The sequence below is a fragment of the Pinus tabuliformis genome, chromosome 6 (assembly GCF_031772625.1).
Source record: "Pinus tabuliformis cultivar Carrire ecotype Pingquan chromosome 6, CPIR1, whole genome shotgun sequence".
Taxonomy (NCBI): domain Eukaryota; kingdom Viridiplantae; phylum Streptophyta; class Pinopsida; order Pinales; family Pinaceae; genus Pinus; species Pinus tabuliformis.
Window position 1 is genome coordinate 639516853 of NC_142292.1, and position 11023 is coordinate 639527875.

The window sequence follows — 11023 nt, forward strand, 5'->3', positions numbered from 1 at the left end:
GCTTCTTCGAGCAAGATTTTGATGGGATCTCCTGCCCCCTAGTCTTTCTTCTCGTCCGCCATGGGAGGTCGTCGGGATTTGCGAGGTTGGTTTTGCAAAGGTTCAACCAGTTCAAGCCCTAACTCCTTATATCCCGACCTTGTTGGGGACATGCAAAGAAAAACAGAGAAAAAGCAGACTGCTCTAATACCACTGATCTGGATTTAAACAAGAATGCAACAAATTACAGAGATAACCATATACACAAAGATGCAGCGGAAATAATACTTCATTTCATTAACGGAAAATACTGAAATATGCTTACAACCAGAAATGGAAATAAACCAGCTAAGGCGATGGTAGCTTATCTCTGAGAAGAGATGTGATGGCTACATGCCTCTGAACTATATTACAATGAGGCTCGAAGGCCTATTTATTGTTGGGAAACAATGGAAAAACCCTTAACATTCCAAAACCTAACCCTAGGAGATGAAACGCCAAACTGTGGGCCCCGTTTGGGGTAAATTGGTACATCAACTTCCCGGGGTCGTAACTTTGGCATATGATCTCCGTTTGACGCATACAATAGCTCATTAGAAAGATCTATCCGAGCACTATCATTGTTGGAACCGGCAACATGGATTCCCCAATATCCACCTGTATCAATTTAATAGTTGAAATTGAAATAACTACATCAACTTGCATGTAATTCATAAATGTATGGCTATGTAAATTCATGTCTCTCACTCCCCTAGTTGTATGGGTCTTTTCACTCTCTCTCTCTATAGTAGGAGACAACATTTGTAGAGAAGGAAAGTTATTTGAAGTTGATGAAATCATGTCCAGAGTTCGGAGGAAGATTTTTTCATTGTGCAGAGGAAGCTTCCTCTACATGTCCACACAACATAACCATGCCACTTTCCTTCCAAATGGCTTTGCTTTATCTATTATGTTACCTATGCCTTATCTAACATAGAGCATGGATGAACATAGAATTTGGCATTGATCCACCTACACTATATTTTTGAATATGGTTTCAATAATTTATTGGGTTAAAGGTAATTTCACATCTTTGGAGCGAAAGCAAACCAAATGAAGAAATGCTATAGAGAAATTGGCCACACACAGGAAATTCAAAAACATAAGTCAATGAATTCTATTTTATATGATAAAATCACACACATATAGTTTCTTTGATAATTTTCACTTGTTATAATTCAATTTGATTTGGATTATACTTTAGACTCTCATTATAATTTGTGTGTTATCACATTAAATATGTTTTATTTGACTATTTAATTTTATATGAAAAATACTACAAGAATTGTCTCTTAATCATTTTGTCAATCCAGGTCAATTTGATTTTATAATATTAAAAAATAAATTCCAACCAAGATTTTGCATAACAACATAGATAACTGAAAACCCTCTCTATTAACTTTCCAAAGTGAATGAAGAAATTATACCTATATTATAGATACTTTACTAGATTTTGGTTTTAAATGAGGAAGGAAGGTTTTGAGTTCGCTCATTGCTACTGCTTATTATTCATGTAGGAATAATGTTACAATGTGAATGGCTTACACTACTGAATATGGCCTCCATGCTTAGCTATAGTTATTGAATAGGCAATGGTGTTTATAGAGGAGAAGATCTAAGTGTGTCGCCTTATTTGGAGAGAATTAAGACGATGTGTAACACCCCCACCCTACATTTACCCAATTTCACTGGTCTCTAAGGGTAAACATGAGATGAAGAGTTACTATGACATGACCCAACGTCCAATCTTCACTCATGGAAGTGGGGCTGACTCTTACAACTCACAAACATCCATCAAGGCTTACAAGACACTTGGGCTCCAAGAAACCACCAAAGGTGACTAAACCCCAAGTTGAAGCTACTTTTTCTTAATTCACCCCTAATAACATGCACAAACCTACAAGGGAGCAGTTATAGGGCTCTGACCAAATGCATGACACTTTCTTCATGTGGTTATAGTTGAAAACATCTAGTTAAGAGGGTGTTGTCCTGAAATCTAAGCGATAATTCCAGGCCAGCCTCCAAACCACTGCCAAGAACTTCCTGTAACTTATGTGAATGATAAATGAATTAAAAATGATGCTAATAACTTAAAAATTGAATAAGAAATTGTTAAAACTAGGTTGAACCATCATATTTATTCCATAAAACATATTTTGAACATATAAACTATAGGTCATGAATGTATATATGATCATATGAGTCTGAAATTTGTTTGAGAATGACCAAAAAGGTCTAATGACCTATCATAATAGTTTCAATAATACTTGTTATCCCATGTATTCATTAACCATCAAATACTTATCAAATATTGAATAAGACATAGCTAGAGAACATTACCCATCCATGATTATAACCAACATATAACAAGATTATTAACCATGACAACGCAACCATTAAATCATCATAATAAAACATATAAGTGGTAAGAAATTATAATAGGCTAATAACTCTTATTAAATGATGCAAAATCCAACCAAGACATAGAATTCCACATACCACCCGATCATAGATTGGGATGAATTGAATCTTTCTTTTAGCCAATCACCCTTATTCCATATTCCAAGCATGAATGTGTAATCTCAAGACATAAACCACCAAGGCTTCTCAGATATTAAACCACCTCCACCCTTATGCTACTGTGATCTATCCAAAACTAGTCAAGAGGTGTTGGCTTATATGGGCCTCACCCAAGTTTAGAAGAATTATTTAGCCAAACAAATCCCGCAGCTATTGGCCCTTTCGAAAACAGTTCGCGGAGTGAGAATTGAGGTCTCACCCAAGGTAGCAAGGGAGGGTGCTAGAACCATGTTTTCACACCCTTGGGATGTCTAGATGTGGTATGGAGTTTTCGCGCACCGTCCACAACGTCGCACTGGCCTGTTTCGCACATATCTGATATAGAATAATCTTTACTAGTTATTAGTGCACTGGTTACAAGTCTAATCTATTTGATGAAGTATTACTTAGCAGGGTCTTTAAGCAAACATTTATCAGATTTATCAAGTCTCACACTTAGATTAAATGCAGATTCACATGTATTCAAAAGGTAAGCACATGCGCATAAAATAAACAGTAATATTAACCATACAAAAATCTAGATCTGCGATACTTCAGATTTAACACAGAATTACCAAAGCAACTTATCTTTATTTACTTTCTTCACCAACACATCTAGATCTGCCCTGCGCACTTAGTTGCATGGGTCCGCATACACAGCTGCGGACTCTTAAAGGCCTCTTCGCACACAGCTGTAGAGCCTCTATCCACTACCCAAATTCTCGACTCGAACTTAGAGACACTTACATAATGTTCTCCTCAAAAACCCATTACATTTCAGATCCAAGATCATACAACAAAGCTTAGCTCCCTCTACCCATAGAACCTCGATCTATTTATACCTTTCCATGGACCATAATTCATGGGTGGGTTGACTCATCTTACCTTTCTTTACATTATTTTTGGGTAGACTACCCTTTGGCTTTAACTTATTACCAATCACGCTTCACACTTCTCACGAAATCTTTACCCTCGCTTTACCCAAATTGTGGGCTTCGTGCCCCATGGCCATTGCACGGGGCTTCATCTACCCAAAAATCCACCAACACAATCATCATGACTCATCCTGAGTCACTCAGCTGATTCAACCAACTTTGAGCGGATATTGGTTAACATCCTATGTGCGTCACTCGTGTTGGCAACAAACTCTTGCGTCATTCACTGCATCCATTCCACATGTGTCATCAACACCTCAGTCTCTGTCTCTGCTATCTCCAAAGTGACATACTTGGCCTACATGTGGGCTACCTTGCGCTCTATAGTGGTTGAAACCACAAATTTCTCGTCCAGCAATGGCTAGAGACGGGCTTTAATCACTGCTTCCTTTTGTCTAGCGGCATCGGCTTGGATTTTTAGGTCTTGAGCCTCCCGTATCTTAGCCAAGCACTATGTAATAGCAATGTTCTGCGTGATTCCTTTGATCTAATCATAAGCTTGCTGGAGCTCCCGGGCCTCAGTTTCTAATCGGTGAAGTGTTGGATCCTCCTGAAGGAAGGTGAGTGTAACAAGCGACTGGGTTAGCAGTTCGGTACATTCCTCCATTGAACATGTGAGCATCGTGTGCCCCATAGTAATAATGTTTCGGTGGTGCTCTAGGGTCTCTAGTGGCATCAATGGTGGAACCTATAGTTTTAAGTCCGTGATCTACAAGCTAAGCTTGAGCTGGATCTGCGCGGCCTCCTCCTTTGCGTGTTACAACCTAGTAGCCAATTTCTATTCTGCTGGAATCTCTTGCTCATGGGCACTTGAGTAGGCTTCTAATACTACCTTCGCCACCTATTACTTTTGCGTGATTGCTTCGTCCTGTTGGAGAAACAGTTGTTCGATATTAATTTTCTATTCCTAGAGTACTTGTTCGGCGTGGTCGGCCTTGGCGCAGAGCTCCATTGTGGCGCTGTCTTGGAGTTGTTGCAAATTTTCATGCATTAGAGTAGCCATGTCTAGTCCCATCTCTTTAAGTCATCCTAGCACAGTTCACTCCTCCGCATTGGCGGTGATCAATGCTCCTGCTGGAATCGTGATGGAATGAGCCATTTGGGCCTTCAACAATGATTCAGTGGCTGTCATATCAGGAACCTCCTGAGTAGCACTGGTGCCTATTGGTATGATCCTTGTTCCAAGTTCTTGTAGTTGTGTATGGAGTTCCCCCAACACAATCTACTGTTCGGAGATGGCCTCATCGACTGCATCCCGAGCGATGTCCTGAAGAGTGTTTTCTATATCATTTAGGTCCCCCTCTGTTAGGGTGGTCACTCCGCTATCCATTTTGGACGTCTTTACCTTTTTTCGTGGCTTCAGCCATTCTTGTTGTGGTGGCTGCTTCAAAGGCAAATCCATGCCAGTTGCTGGTGGCTCGTCCGTGGTCATCTCAGTGGGAAAATTTTGACTACTTTTGGCCGTTGTCGATGTAGCCCCTCCTGGTGGTGTCTTTTCTGCTACCTTCAGTGCTGCCCCTTGAGCTACCTAAACTTCCGCAGCAAGCTGTTAATTTCGCTTTTGTTGCATGGCATGCTTAGCTTCCTCCTTTTGCTACTGGATAGTGGACTCATTGTGCTCTACTGCCTCTGATCTGTGCCATGCTAGTGGCTAGGTATCCACAACCCCATCGGAAATGTCATCAATGGAAATAAAGCGAATTGAGGTCCATGCCCGTGCCAGGTCCTTGCACCTACTTATGTAAATATAATGCATGTCTGCCTTAAACTTGGAAATATGCATCATGCTTTCATAGATCCCATCGGACAGGCGGGGTAGAGCATTAATCCACTTGCAAACAATCGCGTCCATCAATATCCAAAAGATTTTGATGTCTCAAATCCATCCCGCATCCCTTGTCACCTAGAGGGAACCATATCTAGTGGCTGCCAGCCACTCCGGGTCCAAGATAGGAAATTGGTTGTCTTCGAGTAAGTCAGTAGCAACTAACGTAATAGACAGGAGTAGCCACGCATAATCGAAGGTCTTTCCCTCCTCCTAAACCTCTTGGTATTTGGTCAAAAACTATTCACAAAGGAACTGTGACCAATTGAACTGGACTCCAGCTGCACATTCCTTAGTGAGTGCAATGACTACTACCGGAACCTTAGTGACACGGCATTTCCTCATTACTTTCCCGACTAGAAACTAAGTGGCGACACAGACTGCATTATCTGAAATACTATCAATGAGGTACCTGTTACCTCTTTGCGAGTTGATACTTCTTTCTCATTCACTCTATCGTCGCAACAACGCTACTTCTATCAGCAATTTCTAGAGGGTCTCTTCCATCACAGAGAAGGTGCAAAATCTGATGAACAAGTTCATCTGTGATATGGACGTGTTTACAGACCCATAATATTTCCTCATGAACTAAATAGAGTAACTGCTTTATGACCAACATGGTGATAGGAGGCCAGAGGAAATGAGGAATAGATAAGAGATAGAGCAACCCAGCTTTGTCCACTTTCTGCAGCCACTCTTTTGGCTATAACATTGTCACTGTCTTTTCTACACTCTGCTCCATCAGTGCGTCAGTCACCAGGTGTGGAAATTTTACTGTATCTGTGAGGTCCCAATCTTTGAATTTCATTAACGCAACATGGCCAACCACTGAGTTTTCCACTGGGATTACTTTTGGTGAAGATGGGGTAACGATTACAATTTACAGTGTCAACTTCATCTAGGTTTGCAGGTACCTTCGCCTTCCCCTTGCTAGGAGGCACATACTTGGGTCGTCTCACTAGCTTTATGTGATCCTCCTCAGGGTTTACTTTTTCAACATATGTGGGGGACTCTTCTGCTTCCTCGTCACTGTCAATTGTAGCAGTTTTACCCTTTCCCTCCATTATGAACTTGCCAAAGTGCAGCTGTTGCGGCGACCTTCGTACTGATTCTAGAACTTCAGGGTCCTTCCAGGTCCTCGATGTCCAGGGTGATTTATGGAGCTCGGTTGCTTGTGGCGAAGCTTGTTGTGGACTATCAGTGGTAGGGTTTTGCGCTTTGAGGATTGCTTCCTAGTAGTGCTTTGGCAATGCCTAAAACCACGAACATTCTTCAAGTTGCTTGTCACTCATCTTGTGCCTATCTCTGACCCAGGGTGGCTTTCTTACAGGATGGTAAAAAGTGGTGTTGTGACCCTTACTATGATTATATATGATTTCAAATTTAAAATCAGCTATGTCCCCTTGCGGTAGCTAATAAATGCGATTTTGGCGGTTATTCTTCTGCCTCAATTGCCCGCTCCCAACTCCAATGTGCTTTAAGTGGGCCATAATATCATGAACAGTACCTGTAATGGTTGCTTTCCATCTTTCCTTTGTGGCTTTGAATCCCCAGAGTCGCAAGTGTGGTTTTTGTATGTATGCTATGGCCATGTCGCACGGCTTTGCAGCAACCTGTTTTATAGTCTCGCACCCTCTTCCAACTGCGTGGGGTGCTGGGATTAGGTCTCCTATGGATAGTTAGGTTGGCGAATGCCTCGCGCGATTCTTTTGTTTCCCAACTAGCCTGGGCTGCGAGCACCCTTTGTGTTTCCTCAATTCTACTAATAGAGTGTGGTGTGTGCATCCTTATCATGTCGGGTGCAAACGCAACCATGCTATCGGTGTCACTACTTGTGGCGGGATAGGAGAACTAGCCATGTCTGTTACCTTAATTATTTCCTTCACATAGTTCATGTATGTGACTTCTAACAACAACTTGTCAATTGCTTTATCCAGCTTCACATTCTGTGCGCAAAGTTTGGCCCCTGTTTCTTCTGACTTACCCAGTTGCATTTTACCACACAAAATAGCTACTCAAAGATGTTGAATTCTTTCGTGGATGTTGTCACCGATAGGGTGAACTGTATCTGTGCTGGGTTGTTTGTTCATAGAGAGACTTCCGTACCTGGCCACGTGAGCCTTTGTTCTGTGCAGATCCGGTTGGGTCGCTGGCTGCCTAATGTACACCCGTACCTGTCGTCGTTGATGGATGACCATTATATACCGACTTGGTGGCTGTGTACGTCCTTCAATACATACCTATAACCATTTCCTACATTTCAGCTTCTGCAGTCCCTCCCCAGGTGCACGTAACACACCTTTCGCCACATTTTGTTTCTCCTATGTTGCATCTAAAGTGCCGAGCTAGACGATTTTCGCTTCATTTGTTGCAGAATTCTCTACTAGATACTGTATTTCCTAGTTGGTTACGCATCGCAATGACCAAATCATCATATTGCAATTAAGTGTTGTCACTTCCTGCAACCCGTTCTGCCATCGTTCGGTATCCTCACTGAAATCGACGGTGTAGGTGTTATCGCATTCCCACGAGAGTCTTCCACCATCCACGGAATGCACTTGATCTTGGCCCTATGCTGTTATCTAGTAGATGAAATCCAGTTCATCATCATTTTCCTTGTTGCGCACAGGTTCAGTTCAGCGTTCTCCTTCTACTGGGTCCAACAGAACTACTACTCTCAGTGACTTCTTTTCGAACGTCATTTTCCTCCTTTTTATGTTAATGATCCCTTTCATGTCCATTTCCCAATCAATTCTGAGCAATACAAGGTAAGGATTATTATCATCAATAATCTCTATGACTTCAAAATTGGTCTGTGTACTTACATTGTCGATATCCACAGTTACTCCTTACAGTTTCCCCATTGGTAAGATTTTTTGTTGGTTGGCCATTTGTAGCTAAATTGGGGACCATTGCAGTTCAGGCTTGCCCATGTGCTCCCATGTTTGTTTAGGTGATATGTTTTCATCTGAGCCTAAGTCCAAGATGACCTGATCCATTTCATATTCATCGATTTGCACTGTTAGTCTTATTTCCCGTCCAATGTGTAGAGCATGTCTTCCTACCTTTCAGACTACATGTGACTCACCCGATCCGGCACACCTAGTGATCAGCTCTTGTAACCCTTGAATGGCTTTACTATCATGCAGCGGTTTCATGAAGCTTTTGAGAAAGGTAGTAATCATGGAGGGAGCCAATCCTGGCTCTGTGTGATCCCTCCTACTCGGAGTAGAGCTTCCACGAAGCTTTGCTAAACTTCCCTCGACATCTCCTTCCCTTTTCCTGGCTCAGAGTCACGTTCCTTTGTCATTGTGTCATGCCTCTTTCTTCCCTCCGCACACTCTTCTTGTTGATTACCTCCTATAGTGGCGCCACTCCTTTGTACCATCTTTATACTAGGATCCTCTTCGCAAGGTTTTTCTCGCATCATATAGATATTCTGGGTTCGCAGAGATTGTAGTACTCCCTTTTCATGCATTTGAGCAATTAATGTTTGATAGTCTACCATTTCATGATCAAACTTCTCGCAATAGGGGCACGAAGTCCTGGTCAAGTTAGTGTAGTCGCGAGCATAGTGTCCCGGCCCTCCATAATTATAACAAATCAGTTCAACTTGGCCCCACCTGGGCCTCATTCTTCTTCCTTGGCCACGTCCTTGAAATCCTCCTCGCACTTCAGTCTGCATTCGGTAAGCAGGGGTTCTTTCCATAGTTAAGTCATAACTTCGACACGTTCGCTCATTGTGTCCCACCGATCGACAAACGTTGCAATACAACTGCTGTGGGGTCTAGGTATACTTTTGCAATAGGCGACAGTTATCTGTTGCATGTTTTCCTCCCACTTGACAAATCACACACTAGAGCACAGGTGTGGAACTTGTTCCTGCTTGTACTTCCAATTTTAATGTCATCGGGCCTCCTCCTGCTAGATAGTTCGCGAAGACATGGCAATGGTCCTTATCGTGTGCTTGGCTCTTGCATTTAATATAGCCTACCTCTGCATGTACCTCTGGTCAGGACACTCTTTGTTTCTTCAGGCTTTGAATTTCTAAACTCAAGTTTTGAAGTTGTGCATGGATTTTATGAACTCCTAACCCTTAGTCTAGTATTGGTGTCTCGTGTAACCTCACTGTTGTCTCTAGTGCCTTGGCTTGGGTTGAGATCTTTTGTTGTGACAGAGTTGTCCTCATATGTGGTGTAAATGATGCCACAAACCACACACAATGTTGCACATCTGTCAAGGTTGTGTTGGCTTCGTGAATAGTGCTTTTTAACCTTTGATCCAAGTCCCACAGAGTTTCTCCAGGCAACATTGCGATCTCCTTGAACCCAATAAATGATTGGGTTTCTAATTTTGGTCATCCAAACTCTTTATTTAGTGCCTCTTGGATTGCCATTATTCCCTAATTTGGACGATCGATCGAGTATTTTATGTACCACATTAGTGCGCAGTCCTGTAGTGCACTAACTAAGGTGGCCTTCTTCATGTTCTCGTCTGTTATGCCTTGAGTGTCCAATACAGATCATATCAAAAACTAGAATCATCCTGGTTCTTCAATCCCCACACCCTTAAATATTATCAGTCAAGATCGTGAATGCAATCAAAATACTGTGGGATATATTAAGGCCCTCCTTTGATGGATCACTTCTTGTCGACATCAGCTCATTATCCGAGAAGTTGATCTAGGAACACACCCTTCAGTACTTTGAAGCTTGCATGCCTCAATGGCAAGTTTCTCACTTCGGGCCACAGGTATACATCAATGACCTTCGACCGGGAGATTTTGCGTGGTGTTTGACGTCAAGTCCTTTATTCACACCACGTGAATTGTACTGCAGTACCTTGAGGATCATTATCATTATCGGTGATTCCTCTCGCGCTTGTTAATAGTTTACATCATTGACTAGTAATCAAGCGATGTCTTTCCATGTTTGACTTCAGAACATTTCTCACATGGATCGACTTGTACTTAGAGTGAAGATCGAATGAGATTGAAGACCCCGGATCTAGTTTCATCCATCCGGGCTGCGATATATATTCAGGAAAGATAAAGACATTGAAATGTACATCATTGTAGCAGATAATCATCCTACCAAAGAGGATGATGATTTCATCAAGATCATCAGTCTACCATCAGACGATTGTCTGTTCTATGTACAGAAAAATGAATTTATAAAGCTGAGCATGGGAATGCCCGCCTCAGCTAGATCATGAAAGCAGTATGAAAAATAATGTATTGTATTGTATCTTATTACAGGTCTCCTCCCAGCATTAGAAGAACTTCAGATCCTCCTAATAAAGCATTTCACCCGATAAACGACCTCATACTTTAGGGGGCAACTGTTATAGACATTTTTGTGCCTTACAGCATTGAGCATGAAATGTCAATAATTCAAGGGATCCAAAGTCCCTAAATGAGTTGTTCCTACCCCTAGAGGAACAAGGTCAACCAATGACAGCTTCTCCCAGAAGTTCTCCACAAAAAACCACTCAGAAATGGTCAAATCAGGATCAATTCAGTAGCTCCACTAGTTGTCTGCGTTGAAATGCAAAGTCTGCACTGGCTACCTGCACTGCAACGTAGGTAGAAGCACTACCAGGGTGCGCTGAGTGGGAATTGACAAATGGCAAGTTCATTCAACGAGGTGTAAAGACCCTGGAAGCTTCCAGAATCTTCCTCAATGAC